We start from the raw sequence: 24,795 nt of genomic DNA, 5'->3' as shown, positions 1-24,795 counted from the left end.
CGGCGTTCACTTACCTAAGGTGAGAGCGTTAACCTTTGGGGTTCTACAGGAGAGGAGAAAAGGAAAGAGATAGGGACACCCCAATAACCCCAGTTCATTAATCCCATATTTTCTATCTGCAGACATCTTACTCTTCGAGTCAGGCATACAGTGCACAGAGGTCCAGCCCAAAGAGCCAACCGGGTGCTACACATCACTTTTGAAGATACGGTAGTCGCCCAGTCAAGACCGGCGCCTCTGCGAGAATCAGGTGAGCGTTACAGACCTCACTTCTTCCATCTATGTTGCCTTAGCATTGCCTTTGAAAGTCAAATTTGGGTGTGTTTTGTAACTGAAATGTGAGTTGTCTTTCACATTACTTTTGTGGCCTCCAATGCAACCTGCCAGCTCAGTGACTTTTCCTCACTGCTTTTCTTGCATATTCCTCCTACTTCCATCCCCTCCTTACTCACTCATGGCATTATCTGTTTCTCCTATCCACTCTAACTTCTTCTCTATTACCTATCTTCCCCTTCTCACTAAGTCTGGTAAGAAGACATTCAAAAAGGATGTCTTGGCTTCCAATCCAGGTCTCCCCATCGCTGATACCTATTCCAGTGCCTCTGCCAGACAAACCCTCACTGACATTCTCTTGTTCGTTCCTTCGCTTGATCCACGGACCCCTCAGATGATCTCTTCATGATATCAGATGATGTTCCATTTGAGGCCTCAGATGATCTCTGTGCTCAGTCCTGACTCCTCCTCTCCCATTAATGGTGGCACCCGCTGGGAAGTCCTCATGGCCTTCTTTGACTCCTCCAGAGTCTTCATTAATGTCTACCTCAACGGCACAGTCATGGTGCAAAGCCCTCAGGCTAATTTCCTCCTCTTTGATAGACGGTTCCCTTCCTCTCACCTTTCTCTCATCTGCAGCTGTCCCCTACTCTCTTCCCTTGGCTATCTTGCCCTCCTTTCTGTCTGCCTCATCTCAAGCTCCCTCCACACCTCTGCAGGGCATACCCCGGATTTGTACCCCTCCCCAGAAGGTTTTTAAGGCTGGCAACCTTCTTCATCTTGCCACTCTCAATTCTCGCTCTGCTGTCAAACACTCCTCTAACATCTGCCACCTCCTAGAAGAACTTGTCCTTGGTCTTACTGAGATTTGGTTCACGGCCAGCTCTGTCACAAGTTTTGACACTCTCCTCCCTGATTGCTACAAGATCCTCTCCGCCCCCAGATCCAACGGGCCTGGAGGTGGTGTAACCCTTATCTTCCCTGAGTGGATTCCTGCCTCTATCATCCCACTCACACTTAACTCTTCTTTTGAATGGCTTATCTGCAGGTTCTCTCTCCCGGACACTCTCTCACTGTTGCGACTCTCTACCGGCCCCCTGGTCAAATTACCTCTTTTCTCTCTGAGTGGGCTGACCTCTCCTCCTCCCTCCTGGTCTCAACCACTCAACCCCTCCTTCTTGGTGAGCTCAACATCCATTTTGATTCTCCCTGTTCCTCATCTGCTCTCTTTCGCGACCTTTGTGACTCACTCTCCCGCTCATCCCGTCTGTCCCCACACATTCTGCTGGTCACACACTTGATGTCTTGATCTCCTCTGGCCTCCCCCTCTCTACTCCCCTCACCACCCCTCTCTCCTGGAGTGATGACTGCCTCCTCTCCTCCCATCTGTCCATCTCCTCCGCCCAATCCAAGCCTTCCCAAAGATTGCCACCCATCTTCTCAGACATCCGGCCCATGAAGTGTGTGTCAATTGAGGCTTTCGCTGCCACCTTCTCCCCTCCTCCCCCACTTTAGGCTGACTCACACCCAGACACAGCTCTGTCCCTGCTCTACTCCTCTATTTCTGCTACTCTTGATGTTCTTGCCCATGTCATGAGGATCCATTTGAAGTCCAAAGCCAAGTGTAATTCCTGGTATGACTCTGACCTAGCTACACTTAAACGCAAGTGTAGGGCGGGTGAGAGAAAACGAGTGCTTCCTGCTCATCCTCTGACAAACTGGCCTGCCGCCTACTCCAAAGACAATACTGTCTCTCTGTCTGCTCCAAGAAGAGAGCCCACATTCAAGCCTGCATCTCTGCGGCATCTAACAACTCGGCTGACCTCTTTAAAATCTGCAACGAGCTGGCCAACCCTGTTACAGTCTCCACACCTCGTCTCGCCTCCCAGGCTCTTTGCAATGCCCTTGCCTCTCACTTTAATTCAAAAACCCAGGACATCTTGTCCACCCTCTCCTCTCTCTGTCTGGCTTGCTGGTCCTCCTTCCGCCATCCCCCTCCGTCCTTCTCCTCCTTTTCCCTCCTTTCCTCTTTTCTCCCCAGATGAGGTTGCTAGACAAGTCTGATCTATGAAAGCCTCATCAAAACCGGTCCTTCCCTGTTCCGCTAAAACTATTAAGGACCACATTGATACCCTCACTCTGTCCCTTGCCGATTTCTGTAACCATTCTGTTCCCTCTGGAACTTTCCCTTCTCCCCTGAAGCACTCCCATGTTCATCCTCTCCTCAAGAAACCCACAGCTGACCCCTCTTATCCAGATAACTACCGCCCAATTCCCAGTACTCCCTTTTTGGGGAAGCACCTGGAAAAGCTGGCCATCACCCAGCTTAACATTCTTTCTGACTCTGAATTCAGATCGGTGGTCATGGAGAGAGCCAACAGAGCTGCCAGAAGCACGGAAACTGCTCTCCTGAACATCTGTGAAGACCTGCTCTCTAACTTTGACTCTAACATTCCCTCCGTCCTCATCCTACTTGATCACTCCTCAGCTTTGACACGGCCAACCATACCATCCTGCTCAATCGTCTCCTTGACAACCTGGGTATCACCGATCAGGCTCTGGCCTGGCTGACCTCTTTTCTTTCTGACCCTCCCAGGTAACACTGGGGTCCTTCCTATCCTCTGCCTCTCTACCTGTGGTTTTACCCAGGGGTCTAACCTCTCGCCCTAGCGTTTCACCCAATACTTGGCAACTCTCGCCTACTGCATTTCCATTTTCTGCTCAAACTTCCAGTGCTATGCTGATGACACCCAACTCATTTTCAGGCTCCCCTCAGACACCTCCTCTCCTTCCCTCATCTCTGACTGCCTAATTGCCGTTCAAAACTGGTGTGCTGCCAATGATCTTTGTCTAAATGCCAACAAGACCGAGATCCTTCTCATTGGCACACCTTCACCATCCTTTCCCCTCACTCTCTGGCCGACCTTCCTTGGCCCTCCGCCTACCCCTACCTGCGAGGCTAAGAATCTCGGGGTCATCTTTGACTCCACACTTTCCTTCTCTGCACACATCTCTGAAGTCTCTAAAAAATCAAACTTCTTACTGCACCTCCTCATAGGCACTCTGCCTTTCCTCTCCTTCCCTCAGAAACTCACTGTCTCCCAAGCTCTGGTCCTCTCTAGGTTGGACTACTGTAACAGCCTCTTCCTAAATCTACCTGCCTCCAATCTTTGCCCTTTACAACTAATCCAGAACAGGACTGCGAGACATGTCCTTGGCCTCAAGCCCTGCGGTCGTATCCCTCCAGCTCTGAAATCACTTTATTGGCTCCCAGTGGATGCAAGGATTCAATTTTAAACCCTCTGCATTGGTCACAAGGCTTTCTGGGGCCTGGATCCAAAATACCTTCAACTTTCCCTCTGTATATACCTCCCCTCTCGAGCCCTTCGCTCTTCTACTTCGGTTGTTTCCCAAAGAAACAAGCTGGGGGCAGATCTCTGTATTCGGCTGGGGCCTCCCTTTGGATCAGCCTCCCAATCACCTTGAAACTTGAGGAGAACCATCTCCGGTTTACGTAGACCTTCCTCTTTGCTTCTGCCTTTGCCCCTCTTCTCCCCTGCTGATCTGCTTCTCTCACGCGGTACCGTGCACCTGGCCACCCTGTCCCTCGGGCGCAGGTACCTGCTCACCCTGCCTCCCTCCTGCACTTCTCCGGGCCACCCCTGGAACTGGGATCTATATCTGTACCCATACTCTTCTTCTGCATTTATCAGATATGCCCTATCTGACTATCATCCACTTGCCATTTGCTGGTCGCACTACCTTTTTTCACTGCACTTATTTATTTATTTCACTGATTATTTATTCCTTTCTCTCCTCTGTTCCGCATGTTCCACCTCTCCCCCTTTCACACACTTTCCCCCTTTTTCCCTTTTCCATGCACTTGCGCATTCTTAATTTCACTGGGCCTACCTAGTAAGATTGTTTTTATTCTGTGTTCTCCCCTGTTCCCCTCCCTTTGCTTGGTCGCGCTCTGAAACACCCGTGGTATGAGCGCAATCTAAATAAAATATCATATGTAGGAGGATTCTGGCTTTGTAGATATTTCCTTATTAGTCTCTTCCGTGAGATGAAAAGGGACTTCCTACTTGGAACAGAGTCCTTATCCACAAAGGCAGAGGCTCTCCCTCGGAGATCCCACTTTCTGCCACCACTTGGGGAATATCGTGTAGCGGGATCACCTCCCAAGTCTCGCAGGGAAAGGCTCCCCTTTGGGAGAAGTGCCGTACCACTCTACTTTGTATCTTCAGTTCATCCTCTTCAAGATTGGTTATTGGCTTTCTGTAGTTTACTCACGCCTTTCATCAATACGCTTCCACATTCGATTTCTCTAGTCACATTGTTGACACCTGCAACCGCAACCTTTGTTCAAACACAGGCCGGTCCCACATAGTTTTCTCCAAGTCACTGGCTGTATGTAATGCTCAGTTTGCGGCTTTGATTTAGGAGACAAGGTCGATACCACGGCGGCTGTAGTCCCTCCTCGACTCATCTAGTCAGATGGGAGGGCCCCTGGTATCTCGGCAGACAATGCAGGATTATCCACTCTCACCACCCGGCCAAGAGAACAGCGATCACTCATCGAAAACCTCAAGGGCATCACCCTCCTTATTCCTGTTTCTCAATCTTGCATCTGTCTCCCTTGATTCAGCTGCGGTCCCCGATGAGCTGCTCCTTTGTGTGCTCTTCATCGCTCAAAGTGTGCTCTCGTGCTCCGCCGTGTGGGGAAGGTTAAGTGAAATCAGGTGCCTGACTTTGCCTGACCATATTATTGGGACATGTCCAAGAAAATACTGGCGTGTGAGTCTGTCTTTCCTTGGAGCGCACTGTCGGTGTGAAAGTGTTCCTGTAGAAAGGGGTGGCGGGTTATTGTCCATGCAACATGGAGTAGGCACCATCTATTTGCCCACTGATTTGACTTTGCATCTGTGTGCTGCTGCTGCCCGGCAACATGGGGTCAGGCCTACGGTTGAAAGCTGCATCCACTGATAAAAGCCAAAATATATTGTTGATAGCCTGTTAGTGTTTTAAAATATTCAGTGCACAAGGATGAACATTTTTTGACCATTGTCCATAAGTGAAGGCCGTGACAAGTGCCCATTCATGTGTTAAATATATTTGGCCATTCACACTGACCATGGCTGAAGCCCATGCTTAATGCAGTTACTGTTTTAAAGTAATTAGTGGTATCATGGGTGATGTGGTCTGTGATTTCATTGTGGTCATAGGCTGCACAACAGGGGGCGTGAAGTTAAGGTGGCTTTAGCTGAATTTCTGGAGTTTTGTTGCATTAAGTTCTTACCTTAAAGTGTCTGCAACTAAAGTTTTTTTCTTGAATATATATGTATATATTACAGAAAAAAACATTGTTAAAGGGACGTTATGGTTAAAATTAAAACTGGAAAACCTCAGAAATATGCCAGTTATGGTAAGCTAAGCAACCATAACTTGCACCACCCCTGTGTACTGCTAAGAACAACACCCATGAAATCAAAGATGACATCTGGGTCACTTGTTTTTGTTCACTGACCTATGTAGGCCAGGTGGTTTTGTTCACTCACAGTTACAATATGAACATTGAAAATGTGCTATATATCTAGACGTTAAATGTTGACGTTATGTTCTCAAAGTACTTTCCATGGGGTTTGGTCTCAGCTCATGGTGCACATTCACGGGTCAATAAGCAGGCCTCAATCACACAATTCATTTGTATATATGATGTGTTATTGACATTTTCTGGTGATGTTGTTTCTTTCTTCCTTACTTTAGTTTCCCTGTATGTGCCTCTGATTTGTATGCATTACTCAAAACTCTGATAAGGTAACATTCATTAATTATTTTATTATCCAAAAATACCAAATTAAAAATAGTGTACTTCTATGGTGCATGCTGCAGCCATTGTCTGTGTATGTATGATTAGATTCCTGTACTAACAACAACACTCCATATAATGTTTTGTTTGGATGAGCATTGTGGACGATGCAGAGGGTCTTGAACTTGATCCTTGCCACCATTGGGAGCCATATAATGTTTTGTTTGGATGAGCTAATTTAATCCATTAAGTAGTGTAAAGACTGGAAGGGGGGGGGTGTCTGTACTCCTGCTCTCTTTATGGCAGAGGATGGGCACAGAGGACCCCAGCCAAGATTCTCTATTTGGTAAACGTGGGTGAGCAGTCGAGGCCTAGCTCTCAGGAGGTGATGCAGACAAGTTCTTAAGTATAGTGTAGTCCCCAAACCCCCACAAAGGAATGTCCACACACTGTATTAGTGAAAACACAGTCTTTATATAATTAAGGTTCAAGGTTATATACACAAAAACAATGGGCCTCATTACGAGTCCGGCGGTAACCGCGGCGGTAAAACCGCCTGGTTACCGCCGGACTCGTATTACCATTCCGCCTCCGTGATTCCCGGAATTACCGGGGCATTACAACCCCGGTTTTCCGGGAATCACGGAGGCGGAATGGTGTAAATCCCCATTCCCATTGAGTCCTATGAGACTCGATGGGAATCGGGATCATGGAAACACTGGCAGCATCTCGTAATGCTGCCGGTGTTTCCTCGTCCGCCTGCATGCGGGAGGTGTTAAACCCGCCAGGTCAGACCTGGCGGGAACATCACCTCCCGCCTGCAGGGGTCGGGATCAGGCGGTCCGGAAACAACGGTGGCGGCGGGTTTACCGCCACCGTTATTTCCGGACCGCCAGGGTCGTAATGAGGCCCAATAACTCACTTTGTGCTCCGTTAATCTACAATAGCAAATATATACACAGTTCTACGTGGTACCACAATTACTATTAGATATCATTAAAGTGCATCAACTGTACGGTGGTCAAATGTCACACAAATCAATTAATAAAGGTAACCAACAATAGATATTAGGAGGAAAGCAGTTGGGTAGAACAATAGGCAGAATACTGGGTCCCTACCGACCGGGCACAGTTCTGTGTGGAGATCCCCCACCTGGGCAACCTGTAAAATAAAGATATACTACAAGCCCAGTCCATATATTGGTCACACAGGCCATATTTCCTTTTAAATATTTCTACAACCCCAATGTACCTGGGATAGCAGAGTTTGACGACAGATCCTTCTTGAGCAGCTCCCTTTAAAGCGGAAGCCACGGATCGTCGAGATCCCACAAAGAAAAGGGTGAACGACGACTGCGAGGCAGCAGCTTCGGTCCTGGCGGTGCTCGTCGATGATCAGTTGTAGACGTCCTGCAAGGAAGAGGCGTGCGGGGCACCTCAGCGTTGATAGTTCGGGACCGCAACGAGTTTAATGAAGAACTTTTGCCCAGCAAGGGCGTCGGGTCGGCAGTGTCTGGGTCGGCGAACGGGACAGGTCCACGGCTGGCTTCAGTAGCTTTGTTGGCGTCTCTGAGGTCTTCGGTGGCGAGAAACCCACCGGTGGATGCTCTTTGGCGCGTCAGCAGCCTTGACTTTCTCCGGCAGGATAAAGCGGTCGACGGTGCGGCGAGAACGTCCATGGATCAAATGTACTTAGGCAAAGGGAGCACTGTGGCTCTGGTTGGCGACGGCGGTCATTGACGGTGATGGACTTCAATGTCCGGGCGCTTCTCTTCGTGATTCTACGGCGGTCCCCATCTCCGGTCAGCAGCCTTTCGTAGGTCTGTCTACCAGGGAGCTTTGGCAAAGATCAGCTGCTGCACGATGGTCCCTCGTAGCTCGGGGAGAGGTCTCCTAGCCAGGTCCTCTCTTGGATCAGTTCCTTGAAAGCACAGCAGCATTCAGATTAGCGAAGGACAGCAGCAGCGGTTCTTCCTCTTCCAGTGGGCTTCAAAGTTAAGCATCAGTTTCAACTTCAGCTTCTGAATGGTGTCAGTTTCGATGTCAGTTTCTACTTCAGCTTCTGAACAAATTCTAGCAGTGAGAGGCCCCCAGATATACTAGTTGGTCTCTCATTCATTCTGCTGGGTCACACTCAGGCAACCAATCACACTTAAGGGCATTCATGCAGGCAGGCAGCCAATCAGGTGCATAGCGCATTCAGGCTATTCACTTCTCTCCAGACACTCACAAAAAGTATTGTGTATTGGGACAAGTACCCAGCCATTCAACACTCTGCACTGCATTCGTACCAGTTTTGGGCAGGGTTTTCTCGGTCTTTGTGTCACACACCAGTTACTAGACATCCACAACAAGAAATGCGTATTCGTCACACACTCCATTCACCCAGGTCCCACCCCACGGGTGTACCCACAACATACGGTCGTTGGGAAGGCTCCAGCCAGTCTGGTCTGCACTTCCCCACACTACCATATATGGAACTTCCACCCAACAGCCAGTCAGGGGGAAGGGACAGAGACAGGGCTTCCCGGGACTTCAGGAAAACAAGGTAACAGGCGATGGATGTCAAGAGGCCACGGGGGCAATCTTATCTCCATCAGGAATCGACGGATTCCAATGACAAGGCCGGGGCATCCCAAAATGGAGGATGCTCACGACACCTGTCAATTCAGCACATGGCTGCCACCAGCCTGTACCCTGCTCTGTGGGCAACACACAGGTGCCCACAAACATATACTAGGAGTACAGGGTTGTACATGGGTGCCATAAGGTTATCCCAAGGGTCTGTTCACCAGACCAAAAGGAGAGAGCTGCACCGCCAGGAGTCCCACATGAACCCCTGCACGTGAAACACTGCAGAACACATGATAAAAGGACAAGGATACAGAGGCCCTGTCCCTCTGATGCATTTCCAGCATCACAAGTAGTTCATGATAGGTCTCCTGATTACCCCTGGCATCTTGTTACTTACATTATGAACAGAAACCATTTTAGGGACTTTTCATAATTTCTTGTGATGTCATCAGTGATGTCAACAATTAAATTTGTGGTGTCAATTTTGATGTTCTGTGTGTTAGTCTAAGCAGTGCAGGGTGGTGGTGCGAGTTGTGGTTGCTTAGCTTACAATAACACATCTCTGGGGGTTTTTGGTTTTGCACATTGCAATACAGTATGTCGCTTGCTGCTAAGTGTGTGTGACTTGTAGTTAATCTCTCTCTGTTTCTGTCTCTGTCTCTCACTCTCTCACTCTCTCACTCTCTCACTCTCTCACTCTCTCACTCTCTCACTCCCCCCAGGCCCCCTCAGGCCAAGCTCTCTTCAACACTGCCACCTACCATCTTGGGCATCCGACCCATGATGCAGTCGTCTGTTGAGTCTTTTGCGGGCCACTTTCTCTTCTCCTGCACCCTTGGCTGACTCACACGCTGACACCACCCTCTCTACATTTCATCTCTAACACTATGGATGTCCTTTCCCCTGTCATGAGGATCCGCTTGAAGCCCGAATCCAAGTACAACTCTTGGTATGATTCCGACCTCACCACCCTTCGAAGGAAGTGGAGGGCATCAGGCGCACCCCCTGACAAACTGACCTCCTGCCTGTTCCAAAAGCAGTACAGACTCTGTCCTCTCTAAGAGGAGAGCATACATCCAAACATGTGACTCTGCAGCATCGAACAATTCAGCCGTACTTGTCAAAATCTGCAAGGAGCTGGCCAATCCTGCTGCAGTCTCTACCTCTCCTGTTCCCTACCAGGCCCTCTGCATGGCCATGGCTTCTCATTTCACCACTGAAACCCAGGACATCCTGTCCACCCCCTCTTCATCTACCACTTCTTCCTCCCCCTCTACTACATCTGGACTGTCTGAGGCCACCTCTCCTCCTCCTTTCTCCTCCTTTCCCCTGTTTACCCCTGACAATGTTTCTAGACTAGTCCAATCTATGAAAGTCTTGTCAAAGAAGTCTCTCCCCTGCTCATCTAGAACCATCAAGGACCACATCTACACTAGGGGTGTCACAGTATTAGATTTATGACGGTACAATAACCTTCTTGCCAAATGATGGTATATCATGGTTATCGCGGTATAGCAGGTGGAGTTAACTAATCTTAAGAAATATTTTCTAAAAGGTCATAAATTGTCAGGTTTATCATCACAAACAAAACCAGGCACCCAGGGCCAGAATTGGGCTTTTCAACATACTTTCCACTGAAATGCCACCCCTTGCTTCCACCAAACACAAACACGTGTGGAAAGGGGGGGGGGACCTGCTGCAACTGGCAAAGCAAACTGAATAGCTTTTCTTAAATGGTCCTTTAGGCTTTTAGCTCCCCCACTGGCTACTGGTGAAGATGAACCTGTTGCCATCTTGATAATCTGCATGCCACAGATCAATGGAGTCTGATGGTAGTATACGCTTGTGCGCATACACACACACACACACACGCACACACACTCTCTCTTTATGTTACAGCCTTTAGTTTACTTCCGTGCCAAAAGGTGTTCAGTAATCACAGACATGTTACCCTTTGGTATGGCAGCAGGGAATACCCACAGAGATGATTACATTTCGCAGTGTGACTTATTATATGTAAATTCAATGAAAGAACCAGGCAAATCCCCCATTGTCATATGTTTAGAAAACATTATCCATTATAAATATATAATCCCCAAAGCCACCAACCCAAAGTCCCGGGAGGATAGCTCAGCGGCAACGTGCGTGCCTTGGAAGCAAGACAATACGAAGCAACACAGGTTCGATCCCTGGGTCCGCGCTTAGAAACCTCTGGGTGCTTAAGTGCGTTATAAATACGCAACGAAGACAAAAACAATTACGCAACTAAATAGACAAAACCAATTTCTTTAACAGCGCCTCAATGCCCGCAGGCTGTATGAGCGCTTTAAAAAAAATGTACATAAAAAAAACCCCTCTTCCTTCTTGGCACTGTATTTATTCTTCCTATTGCTAACATATTGCTTTTGTGTCAGGCACGTGTGGTTTATGGAATGGCATTAAAAACTGCTCAAACTGAAACTACTTGGCAGATGGCACATCCAACAGTGCAAGACCAAGACTGTGCAGCACTTGCTTACTGCAGCCTTTCCAAATCAGATTGAAAAGCCCACTTAACGGTATGAACGGTATACCGGTATAAACAATGTGATGGTTATTATTGTTCAATTAAGTGGTTCACGGTATCTTTAACGGTATACCGTAATACCGTTACATCCCTAATCTACACCATTGCTCCAGCCTTGGCTTATTTCTGCAATCACTCCTTTGCCACTGGAACTCCCCCCACCCCCCCTTAAGCACACCCGTGTGCGCCCCCTTCTAAAGAAGATCTCAGCTGATCCTTCCTCTCCGGCTAACTATTACCCTATTTCCATCACTCCTTACCTGGACAAACGTCAGAGCTGCTAGAAGCATGGGAACTGCTCTTCTGAACACCCGTGAAACCCTCCTCTCCAATCTTGACTCTAATCTCCCTTCTGTCTCTTCATCTCTCTACCTGTGGTATTCCCCAGGGGTCTAACCTTTCTCCCCTGCTGTTCAACCAATAACTGGCACCTCTTGCCCACCACATCGCTGCTCTTTGTTCCAACTGTCAGTGTTATGCGAATGACACCCAGCTCTTTTTCAGGCTCCCATCAGCCGCCTCTACTCCGTCTCTCATTCCAGATTGTCTGTCCGCAATTCAGGAGTGGTGTGCCACCAATGATCTCTGCGTTAATGCCAGTAAGACAATGATCCTCATCAGAACACCAGCTCCCTCCTTTACCCTCTCTCTGGCTGCCCACTCTGGGCCCTCTTCCTGTTACTACCTGTGAGGCTAAGAACCTTAGCGTCATCTTCGACTTCACCCTATCCCTCGCCCCTCACATTTCCAACGTCTCTAAGAAGACAAACTATCAGCTGCACTTCCTCAGAGGTATTCTTCCTTTCCTCACTTTCCCCCAGAAGCTCACTGTCTCCAGAGCTCTGGTCCTCTCCAGGCTGGACTATTGCAACAGCCTCTTTCTAAATCTTCCTGCCTCTACTTTCTGCCCTCTACAACTTATCCACAACAGGACTGCAAGACTTGTCCTTGGCCTCAAGCCCGGGGATCGTATCTCTCCAGCTCTGAAATCTCTTCACTGGCTCCCAATGGTGGCAAGGATCAAGTTCAAGACCCTCTACATCGTCCACAAGGCTTTCTGGGGTCTGTGACCGTACTCTCTCTTCCTAAACATTTTCCTTCTTGAGCTCTCTACTCAACCACCTCCAACTCTGAGGGGCAGTCACTTTTCCAAGTAGCGAGTAGGGGGGCGATCTTTCTTCGGCTGGGGCCTTACTCTGGAATAGTCTCCTTACCTCTCTCCAACTTGAGCAGAACCACCTCCGGTTCAGGAAGCAACTCAAGACCTTTCTCTCTGCTTCCTCTCCCTTGTTGAGGACCTGTCTGTTCCACACACTGGTCAGCTGGCCACCCTCTCACCTCACACTGCCTCTTGGCTCCCGCAGCACTTGTGGTCTGTATCTGTAACCCTACAGCCCACTTTCCATGCACTTATGTGCCTCCCGTTGGCTGCACTTTCTTACATGCACTGAGCCACCCGCTGGCTGTACTTTTGACTACCTGCACTTCTACCTCCTCTCCCTCCCCTTTGGCACTTATCCCCTTCCACTCCCCTGCACTTGAGCAATCTGAATGACACAAGGCCTGGTAAGATCGTTGTCTTGTCCTCCCTCTGTGTACTCCTCCTTGTCTTGTCGCGCCTAGAAACACTTTTGTACAGGTGCGTTATAAATGCCATATCATATCGTACAACTCGCCTCCCATGAGTCGCCTGTTTGGCTGCAGGCGCTTTCCTATCTGAGGCAGACCCGGGAACCGGTAGCCGGCCACCATCGAAGGGCCTCCTTCAAAGGGTATGGACTGCCCTGTCTCTGCCTCACACTGTGCCAGCATCCTTGCAGAAACCTTGTGGAACAGGTCCCGGTGGCCTCGATGGCAGAATCTAATCCAGCTGCCCGGGCATTTTGAAAGATGGCTGCCGGGCTCACTGCTTCTTCCTGCAGCATACAACTATCCTACCACGAGCCACCTGATTGGCTGAAGGCTCCTTCCTATCTGAGGCAGACCTGGGAGCCGGCAGGCGAACGCCAGCCCCCATCGAAGGGCCTCCTTCAAAGGGATTGGACTTGCTTTGTCTGGCCCTGTCTGGGTTCTGGAGGGACGGGGGGGCGGACCAATCTTGCATCCCGCTGACTCCAACGTTCAGATTCACCAGTGCACAGTAAACTGGTAAGCAAGTCCTCCCTCCGTGTCTCCTGCGAGTCTCCTCACTTGGCCTTGCAACACCTTGGGACCTCCTATGCAGACGTTCTACTGGTGAGAGCGCTCCTGTGTAACTTTACTAACAAACTTGCTGCCCTCCCCATCTCATATTCCTCTCCCTCACTCCTCGTGCATTCCTCATGGCCACCCACCTCCTGGCACCTGCATTTGGGCCTGGTCCATCTCCCTCATTGACTTCCTGCACTGCCGCTCTTGATGCATTCTAGCTTTGGCATTGACTGTATTGTACACACCTTCCAGTTTCCTCTCTTACCAAAATGTGTTTTACTCACTTAATTGGAATTTTGAATCTGCCTTCCTGCATATTGTCGTTAACCTTGCCGCTGCGAAAATTATCTCTATATCCTGAGCATCCAAAAGCTTGACAATAAGTGTCAATCCCATCTGAGTTTTTAGTTTCGTGTCAGAATCTAAGTGGAGACACCTTCTATGTATGCCAGGTCACACACCCTGATGTGTTTTGCTTGAACTACGTTCTCAAGGTATTAGTCTGCTTTCTATGACTCATTTCTCCCCGATTACTGTATCTAGTTCACTATTGGGGATATCTGTTCAAATTGCTAGAGCATGTCTCTTTGCTTTTCACATATGCTCTTTAAAACAAATATGTATTTGTTGCTTGTGGAACACTAATCCTGTTTTTCCTTTTCTTTCAAACAGGGCATGGAAACCAGTGAAATGTTTTTAAAAGATTTTGTTTTAAAATAGGCTTCCAACGACAGCTGGGTCTCGGGAGAGATTTCAGGTCGGTCACTCCCAATGTAGGGCCTCTTACCATGGGACAAATATATTAAACACTCTGAAGACAATGAACTAAAAAAGGACTAAAATTATTAACAATTTCCGAAGAAACATCCAGTTCCTATGTCTCGTAAATACCAATAGATAAGAAGGTCATCTGTGTCCTACCCATATACAACACTGTACCACTAAACGGGGTGTTTGAGCCATTGGGCTATGTACATGTGCAGCATTCGGTGCTGTAGCGATAAGTTACTGCATATGGGAATATCCACACGGGAGATACTAACCCCAAGAGAATATATGTAAAAGTACTGAATGGGACACATCGTTCTCTGAAAAAGATAACACAAGTCTTCAAAGAATACACCGAGAGGCTAACAAGAGGCATATGGCAAAAGAACAAACAAGACAACACATTCTATACAAATGGATATCTAATGTTGCTTCTTATGTGCCGCAAAGGAATACGACTATACAGGTGCTCTTGCTGTGACAAGTCTTTCAGTACATACGGCCATCTAATGCTGAACAACTGAATCTATATAGGAGAGAGGATTTGACAAGGTGCTCCTTATAAAGAAATCACTATTTAAAAATACCATCCTCCCAATGGAGGCACTTTTGGAGTTAACTGAATATGAAGCAACTTTTAATGAAACGTGCCACAGCAGGGAGAAACGATATACATGTCCTCAGTGTGGTAAGGCTTTCAGGCAAAAGTGTGAACTAATCATACATCAGAGAACTCACACTGGGAAGAAACCATTTGCATGTTCTGAATGTGATAAGGCTTTCAGTCAAAAGGGTACTCTATTGTACCATCAGAGAATTCATACGGGGGTGAAACCATATGCATGCTCTGAATGCGATAAGGCTTTCAAGGATAAAGGTAGCCTATTGATACATCAGAGAAATCACACTGGCGAGAAACCATATGCATGCTCAGAATGTGATAAGGCTTTCAAGCAAAAGGGTAGCCTATTGATGCATCAGAGAAATCACACTGGAGAGAAACCATATGCATGTTCTGAATGTGATCAGGCTTTCAAGCAAAAGGTTAGCCTATTGATGCATCAGGGAAATCACACTGGGGAGAAACCATATACATGTCCACAATGTGATGAGGCTTTCAAGCAAAAGGGGCAACTATTGATACATCAGAGAAATCACACTGGAGAGAAACCATATGAATGTCCTCAGTGTGATAAGGCTTTCAAGCAAAGGGGTCAGCTATTGATACACCAGAGAATTCACACTGGTGAGAAACCATATGCATGCTCCGAGTGTGATAAGGCTTTCAGGCATAAGGGTAGCCTATATATACATCAGAGAATTCACACTGGAGAGAAACCATATTCATGTTCTGAATGTGATAAGGCTTTCAAGCAAAAGGGTGATCTAGTCATACATCAGAGAAATCATACCGGAGAGAAACCATATGCATGCTCAGAATGTGATAAGGCTTTCAAACATAAGGGTAACCTATTGGTGCATCAGAGAAATCACAGTGGGGAGAAACCATATGCATGCTCTGAATGTGAAAAGGCTTTCAAGCATAAGCTTAGCCTATTGATACATCAGAGAAATCACACTGGGGTGAAACCATATGCATGCTCTGAATGTGATAAGGCTTTCAGGTATAAAGGTAGCCTATTTATACATCAGAGAACTCACACTGGAGAGAAATGATATTCATGCTCTGAATGTGATAAGGCTTTCAAGAATAAGGGTAGCCTATTGATGAATCAGAGAACTCACACTGGAGGGAAACCATATGAATGTCTTCAGTGTTATAAGGCTTTTAATCTAAAGGGTCCGCTATTGATGCACCAGGGAATTCACACTGGTGAGAAACCATATGCGTGCTCTGAATGTGATAAGGCTTTCAAGAATAAGGGTAGCATATTGATGAATCAGAGAACTCACACTGGAGGGAAACCATATGAATGTCTTCAGTGTTATAAGGCTTTTAATCTAAAGGGTCAGCTATTGATACACCAGAGAATTTACACTGGTGAGAAACCATATGCGTGCTCTGAATGTGATAAGGCTTTCAAGCAAAAGGGCCAACTATTGCAACATCAGAGAAATCGCGTGCTCTGAATGTGATAAGGCTTTCAAGCAAAAGGGCCAACTATTGCAACATCAGAGAAATCACACTGGGGATAATCCATATGCATGCTCTTAATGTGATAAGGCTTTCAAGTATAAGGGTAACATATTGCTGCATCAGAGAAATCACACTGGGGGGAAACCATACACATTTTCTCAGTGTGATAAGGCTTTCGATCAAAAGAGTAATCTATTGCAACATCGAGAAATCACACTGTGGTAACACCATATACATATTCTGTGAGATAGTCAGACACCAGAGAAACCCCAATGAGGGGAAACCATAAGCATGTCATCTGTGGGATAAGGCTTTCAAGGAAAAGGGTCAACTATTGATACATGGGAGAAATCACACCGGAAGGAAACCATATGCATGTTCACAGTGGGATAAGACTTTCAAAAACCTTATCGGACAGGCACCTTGTGAAGTGTGATTCATATAAAGAATACATGACAATTTGCTCAGCTGTAATGCCCAGTTGTAATGTCTTGGTACAAGTGCAATAATTTATTGGACTATGAGTAATTGATAAGCCACCAACAAAGTGATTTCTCAAAAGTGTATTAAACTGACCATATTACCTCACTGTAAGATCATACTATAAGTTAGTACAATCAATTCATGAATGAAAAAAACAGAAGCAAGCCTGCATGTGCAGATGTTTAACACTTCAGGCTTTCCCTCGTAAAAAATATATTACATTGCGGAAAATAGTTTTTTTCTGGCATCCTACTAGTGGCATAACTAGTTATTCGAATGGATTGTGTCCTCCCACGTATTCCTCATCTTGTGATAATTCGTTATCTCCAGCTTCGCTGCTTCGAGGTTGTGGCGTCGATTGTCCCTCGACGTACTCCGTACTCTGTCGATGTCACTGATGGTATAAATAGCTCGAGCCGCGCCCGTTGCTTCAGTTCCGTTTTTCCGATCGCTTCGCTATCGAGAACGGCGTGCTTCTATTTTCTGTGAAGAAAATGTCGTCATCTTCGACACCTTCAACACCCAGAACTAGGTTTAAGAAGTGTGCAGATTGTGGATCTAAGATGTCGATCACCGATCCCCACCGGATTTGTCTCTGGTGTCTCGGTTCCAGTCACCGAACCGACAACTGCGGGTCCTGCCAATCTATGACCGAAAAAGCTCTTTGTGAGAGGAGAGGTAAACTGTCGTTGGGAGGGAGGCCTCAAAAAAGGTTTTGTCAAAAAGACGCAAGAAAGCGACTGATTCTAAGGAATCGGATCGCCATAGGCACTCAAAGAGATCTCGATCTAGGAGTAGATCGAGACACTCTTCGCCGTCATCGAAAAAAATGAAGATGAGACATAGATCTCCCTCATCATCATCATCTTCTTCAGAGACGTCCGAAGAAATTTGTTGTCCGACTAAATCGGATTCTCCCAGTAAGTGGGAAGAATTCCGCAAAAAGATGGAGGTTTTCGAGAATGCGGCCCGACCCCCTCGAAAGACCCTCGAAAAAGCCATACCCCTAAAGTCGCTCCATTGGACGACAAAGGGAAGTCCAAGGCTACCATGGCTAAGACCGGTAGCGTCGAGGAATCCAAAAAACCTCGAGTCGACGTAAAACCGTCGAAGGCTCTTCGAGAGTCGAGCACCTCTCCAGTGCCATGCAAGAAACACAAGTCGTCGAAGACTTCGACAACTTCGTCGACGCCCTCGACGTCGATAATTTCGACGCCAAAGCCAAATGCGTCATCGACGCCATTATCGAAGTCATCTACGAAGACTTCGAAGACACCTTCGAAAACTTCCGAGAGAATTGCCAATTCCTTCGAAGCAGATGGAAGAGGAAGAAAGGAGATTCACTCCTTTGCCCAGGTCAGACTTTTTAAAATCTATGTCAGCAATCTATGAAGTGTCTGCTTCAGAAGAAGACGAGGTTACTCCTTTGGGAGTTACTTATGGTACAAGACAAGTTCCTGAGGAACTTATTGACCAGGAATTTAGAATAAGAGACCTGAGTGATACTCTACATTCTGCCAGTGGAGTTGACACATCCCCAGAATTAGAGTTCGCCAAACGTGATCCTGCAGAGAATGCAGATGCTGGGTACAGATGTCTTATGACCAGGGTAGTTGAAAATATTGGTTGGGGTAATACTTCACCCATTTTTGAACAAGATGACATGACGGATATAATCGTCAAGGGACCTCAGTAAGATCCTGTTCTCCCTTTCCACAGAGCCCGCCAAAGGACTGTGGAGAAAAACTGGGAGAAGCCAGAAACTATTGCTGCTGCAGATAGCACTTTTCCAAGAAAATATAGACTGGCTGGAACGGATCCTGAATATTTGAATAAACATCCGACTCCAGAGAGTTTAGTCATTCAGGCAGCATCTACTTCAAAACAAACTGCTTATCCAACTATTCCTCCAGATAGAGAGGATAAAAAAATTGATGCCTGGGCACGTAAAGTTTTCACATCAGGCAGTATGGCACTTAAGTCAGCAAATGTCACCTGTACCCTAGCCAGGTTTACCCATACCCTGTGGGACTGTATTTCGGCGCGGGCTGATCATATTCCGGAAGGCGAGGAAAGGGAAGGCTTCCTGAATATAGTCAAAGACGGGAAGGAGGCAATGGGGGAATTTCTCCAGTCTAGACTGGATACTGCTGATAGTATCAGCAGTTCCATGGCTGCAAGCGTTGTGCTACGCAGATTTGCGGGGTTGAGGAAGTCGGGGTTCGCACCGAACGTGCAAGCCAGACTTCTCAACATGCCCTTTGATGGCTCGAGGCTCTTTGGCAGAAAGGCTGATGAAAGCCTAGAAAAACTTCAGACCTCGAAAGCGGCAGCTAAATCACTTAGCGCTTCTTTGCGCCAGCCTCTAAAACCCTATTCCGGCTCATCTTCCTGGAGGGGTCGTTCTTTTCGATACTACTCCTCTTTTGGTAGAGGAAGAGGACAGGCTTCTCAAAGGAGAAAAAGAAACTTCCCTCGTGGAACACGAGGAAGAGGTGCAAAATCAGCCTCAGGAGCGGCATCTGTACCCTCAGCCACTCCTGCAGCCACCTCCAAATCCCTCTGAGACCTTATTACAACACCAGTGGGAGGCAGGATCTCTCAACATCTGAAGGAATGGCGGGGCATTACCTCAGATGCTTGGGCACTGGAAACAGTAGCCCAAGGTTACTTTGTAAAAAGGCCTCAATCATCCACCGTGAGCCAACTCCGCCAAATTTCCAGATCCACTCCTGTTGCAAGAAATTTTGACCCTGCTAGAGAAAGGTGCCATAGAACCGGTACCTGTAGCGGAGAGGAACAGGGGTTGGTACTCCCCATATTTTCTCATCCCAAAAAAGGACGGAGGACTGAGACCCATCTTGGACTTGAGAAACTTGAACAAGTTCCTCAGGAAGGACACGTTCAAGATGGTGACTCTTTTCAGATCCTTCAGGCTCTCCAACTCCAAGATTGGTTGGTATCATTGGACCTTCCGGACGCTTACTTTCATGTGCCAATCCATCCAAAGCACAGAAAGTACCTGAGGTTTGCGATTGGCAATTCTCATGATCAGTTTCGAGTTCTGCCATTCGGGTTGACCTCCGCCCCGAGTGTTTTCACCAAACTGTTGGCGGTTGTGGCAGCAAGTCTCAGGAGAGGAGGTATTCACATATATCCCTACATGGATGACTGGTTGATCAGAGCAAGTTCTCCAGAACAATCTCAGGAACATCTTTCGATCACCTACCACTTCCTCCACAAATTGGGCTTCTCCCTCAATTTCAAGAAGTCCCACATGATACCATCCTAGAAACTCCAGTTCATCGGAGCAGTCTTGGACACTTCATCGGGAAAAGCCTCGCCTCCCGTAGTGAGAGCTCTCCACATCCAGCAGATGGTAACGAAGTTTCAGAATGCCCAACATCTACCGGCCTTCGATTTTCTCAGGTTGCTCGGCCTCATGGGATCCTGCATTTTCCTAGTACCAGAGGCTGGGTTGAGAATGAGATCCCTTCAATGGGCACTCAGAACTCAGTGGTCCCAGTTCTCAGGGAATATGTCGGATCTTCTGCAAGTCCCGAGCGCAGTTGCTCAGGATCTTCTATGGTGGGCTTGCAACGCCAACATTCTCAAGTGAGTCTTTTTGGCAACCATGGCCGGAGATAACGGTAGTGACGGATGCCTCACTCACGGGGTGGGGAGCACACACCAACGATCTGACAATCAGCGGTCGTTGGTCTCCATCAGAGTCCAAACTACACATCAACCTGTTGGAGCTGAGGGCAATCAGACTAGCTCTGATGGCCTTTTTGCCCTCTGTACAGAGAAAGAATGTCCTGATAATGACGGACAACACGGTGGCCATGTACTACCTCAACAAAAGAGGAGGAGTAGGGTCACTGCCACTGTGCAGAGAAGCAATGCAGCTCTGGTTCTGGGCAATACGGGAAGGAATCTCTCTGCCGGCAATTCACCTAGCCGGAGAGAAGAACACGGCGGCAGACGCTCTGAGCAGGCAGAGCACGGTCTCTCATGAGTGGGAGCTGGCTCAGGAAGTCCTTCTGGAGATCTTCGCCCTTTGGGGAACCCCTCAAGTGGATCTGTTTGCCCCTGCGATCAACCGGAAGTGCGATCAGTACTGCTCAAGGGAATTTCCTCAAAGAGGAGCTCTGGGAGACGCATTCGTAGTGGAGTGGAAGTTTCCACTGCTGTACGCGTTTCCCCCAGTCCCCGTGATTCCTCAAGTTATCAGGAGGTTGAGAAAGTTCAGGAAAACCATGATCCTAATTGCCCCGGATTAGGCCAGGAGGACGTGGTACCCGGACCTTCTAGACATGTCCATCTGCCCTCCAATACGTCTTCCGCAAAGAGGGGATCTTCTCTCGCAAGAGGAAGGTCGGGTTCTCCATCCAGAGGTCAAAACATTCAACCTTCACGCATGGTTTCTGAGAGGTTGAGATACAAGGATTGGGATCTTCCGGATGACATAATGGAAATCTTACTTTCGGCCAGAAGACCAGCAACAACGTCTTTGTACCGATGTCGCTGTAACAGGTTTAGTAACTGGTGCAAAGACAAGGATGTGGACCCTTTTCAGTGTGGCACCCCAATGGTGCTATCTTTTCTACTACATCCAGCTAATCTGGGGCTCCAGATAGGAACAATCAAAGGATACCTTGCTGCGCTGTCCATTTTCAAGTGCTCCTCGGAAGAGGTTTCATATTTCAAAATACTGTTAATAATTCAATTCTTAAAGGGGCTTACTAATGTATACCCTTCAGTACCTTTTCATGTACCAACTTAGGACTTAAATTTAGTATTAAAATTCTTGACTTTCATACCTTTTGAGCCTCTGCACTCATGTCCATTGAGGCTTTTGACTCTAAAAACTGTCCTCCTTGTGGCCCTGTCATCAGCCCGCAGGGTTAGCGAACTTCATGCTCTCTCATGCAAACCACCATATACTATTTTTTATAAACATAAGGTAGTCCTTAAAGTTAAACCTTCGTTCTTGCCAAAAGTAGTCTCAGACTTCCATTTGTCACAAAAAATAGTACTACCAACCTTTTATCCTCCTCCTCATCTGGGCAAAGAAGAGGAGAGATTACACAGATTAGATCCCAAAAGGGCTCTTAGTTTTTACATCTCAAGGATGGCTAAATTGAGACAAGGGGCCTCATTACACGGATGGCGGTAAGGATTTACCGGTACCGGTAAAATACTGGTACCGGTAAATCCTTACCGCCTTACTACGAGGTCCCTTTGCGGGTTGGGGGATTTAACGCCTGCTTTTTGCAGGCATTAAAAACCAACCGGCAAAGGGACCCAGGGAGCTAATTACGGTACCGCAATTTGCGGTACCGTAATTAGCGCCTTCCCCATTCCCATTATGCCCTATGGGGCAAAAATGGGAATGGGGAAGGGCAATGGTGGAAGGGGGAATTACCGCCCCGCCAACCTTGGAATGGGGCGGTAATTCCCCTTTCCGCCAAGGCGGTGCCGGTATTTTACCTCCATGAACCATGGCGCTAATAGCGCCATGGTTCTCCGCCATCCGTGTAATGAGTCCCAAGATGACCAACTGTTTGTGTGTATACTGGTCATAAATTAGGCTTATCTGTAACAAGACAGACCATTTCCCGCTGGATCATATTAGCCATAGTTGAATGCTACAGATTAGCGGGAAAGGAACCACCAGATGGGCTTTGTGCCCATTCTACAAGGGGAATGGCTACTTCTGCGGCTCTAAAGGGGGGAGTCCCAGCAGCAGATATTTGTGCAGCTGCAAGCTGGAAAACAATGCATACTTTTGTTAAACATTATTGTTTGGACACTGCCTCCTCTAAAGAGGGTTTATTTGCGAAGGCAGTTCTGCATTCTGTCCACGAAAACTGAAATTAGTACTCCCGCCTCCAAAAATTGATACTGCTATGGGAGCCTATCACAAGATGAGGAATACTTGGGAGGACACAATCCATTCGAAGAACAAGTTACTTACCAACTGTAACGTTGTTTCGACTGGATGTTCCTCCCAAGTATTCCTTATCGACCCTCCCATGCTACCCCACAGTACAGTTTACGTTTCTTACACTTTCCTCTCACGAAGAATGTATCGGTCATGGGACACGCGTGGGTGTTCCTCCTATATATATATATATATTTAATCGAAAAAACAGAACTGAAGCAACGGGCGCGGCTCGAGGTATTTATACCATCGGTGACTTCGACAGAGTACGGAGTACATCGAGGGACAATCAACGCCACGACCTCGAGCACAGCGCCCTCTGGCGAGAAAATTTTTTTCCGAAGCAGCGAAGCTGGAGATAACGAATTATCACAAGATGAGGAATACGTGGGAGGAACATCCAGTCGAAAGAACGTTACAGTTGGTAAGTAACTTGTTCTTCTCTCTGACGTACCTGTGATTTTTTGTTAAACCCAAATGGCTGTTCACCTCTGGAGATTTGTCCTGTTTTATTTTATGATCCTTCTCTGCCATAAATGACAGTAACCCTTTCTTATAATCGGAGAATAATAATACTGGGAAAGTGCCATCCCATACAGAACTCTACATTTGACTGATTCAAAGAAATTGAGGGGAGAAAACCCCAATTATTCAATATGTATTTTCTGTTGTCTTCATAGTTATTTGAAAATGTTTTTTTTAATATTTGTCATTTGCTAATCAATGTATTTGTCTTATTTTAGATGACATGTATATTAATATTTCTCAGTCATAAAATAAAGATTTTTGGGTGCATTTTATTTGCTCTCCAGTCAATTATCAAATTATTTTGGGCCCAATTTGTATCGTTTTTTTTAACAATTCTCAGGGTTGCCATTAGTAGGATAATAATGTATTTTGCAGCTTCATACATTGACACCACAAGAAGCAGTGAAGGTGCAAAACATGTGCACGTGCGGTCTTGGTTCTGCTTTAGTCCGTCCCCAATCATGACTTGTTTGTAATCACTGATAAATTGTTATTAGACTAGGATCTTTTTTCTGATTAATAAACATTTTTAAAACTAGCCATTTATTATGTGTACTGCTTAATTTGTCGACCCCTGAAAGATGAAAGGCTAAGAAGGCCCTGCCTCTAGACTCAAACTTGTGAATCGCAAACTGCCCTTGGGTCAGAGATTAGCACTTAACTCATTGAACTATCCACCTGGACAAACTCATTGAACTATCCACCTGGACAAACACAAATCTCATCCAAATAGACGGTTTAGCATCCTCCTGCTCCATGACACCATGAACTAGGTGACAGAGTGCTATCAAACATTGCTGACAAAACTTAAGATCCCTCACTCCATCACAGTCCTTTTATATCTAGTGAGTATGAGCAGAACCCAGAGAGCTTCCCTCTGTCCTGTTAAAACATATCTCACATTAAAACCATGTGTCAACTGTCTCAAGAAGCAAACTTTTCTGAATAAAGGGGTAGATGCTAAAGTTATGTTGATTTTTTCTTAACACAATTGAGCATTACTCTCGAGAGGCGATGGCGGCAATGTCAGCAATGATTATTAGAACTCTCCTACATGCTTGTATTCCTTTTTTCTGCACTGAAGTGCAAGTGCTTCCTTTCCATCCAGGAAAGCTTTGCCTCCATTATGGGGTTGTATACTGCTCACCTACTCTTTCCTCTTCCCCGCCAGAGGCCATTGTACCTTGACAGTCTTTGTAAGATTCTCTGTCCTTTCATTTTACGGAAGAACTTGAGAATATTCAGACCATGATTCGCTCTTCTGGGCTACAGACGTCTAGGCCACCTTATGCAGCCTCTACTCCCAAATTACTTGCTGTGTGGCCCTCTTTTCCTGTTGTTACTCCATAGGAAATATTGCAGCTAGGGCAAAGCTGAAATCTGCTTCCAACAATGCTCCGATTCCTCTTCCCGTGTTGAAAAAAGCAATGCCTTTAATAGCACCTGTGATCATGCAGGCTATGAATAGTTCTGGTCATATTCCTTCCATTTTGAAGCACGCCTTAGTTATTCCTGTTCCTAAGAAAACTTCTAGATTTGTTCTGGCTAATTTATTTA

The 24,795-nt window shown here is 46.9% G+C and overlaps 1 protein-coding gene and 1 pseudogene across 1 annotated transcript in view; one reads left to right on the top strand and one right to left on the bottom strand.

Annotated features, from left to right (window-relative positions):
• The window catches only part of LOC138511195 (zinc finger protein 585A-like), a 139,472-nt pseudogene extending 115,699 nt beyond the window's left edge, over positions 1-23,773 (top strand).
• Positions 1-24,795, bottom strand: part of LOC138511193 (zinc finger protein 84-like) — a 604,912-nt gene that overhangs the window by 319,732 nt on the left and 260,385 nt on the right. The window lies entirely within an intron of this gene.

This window comes from Ambystoma mexicanum, chromosome 6p (genome assembly GCF_040938575.1).
Source record: "Ambystoma mexicanum isolate Mex_15411 chromosome 6p, UKY_AmexF1_1, whole genome shotgun sequence".
In the NCBI taxonomy this organism is placed as follows: domain Eukaryota; kingdom Metazoa; phylum Chordata; class Amphibia; order Caudata; family Ambystomatidae; genus Ambystoma; species Ambystoma mexicanum.
This window is presented reverse-complemented; position numbering and strand designations above follow the sequence as displayed.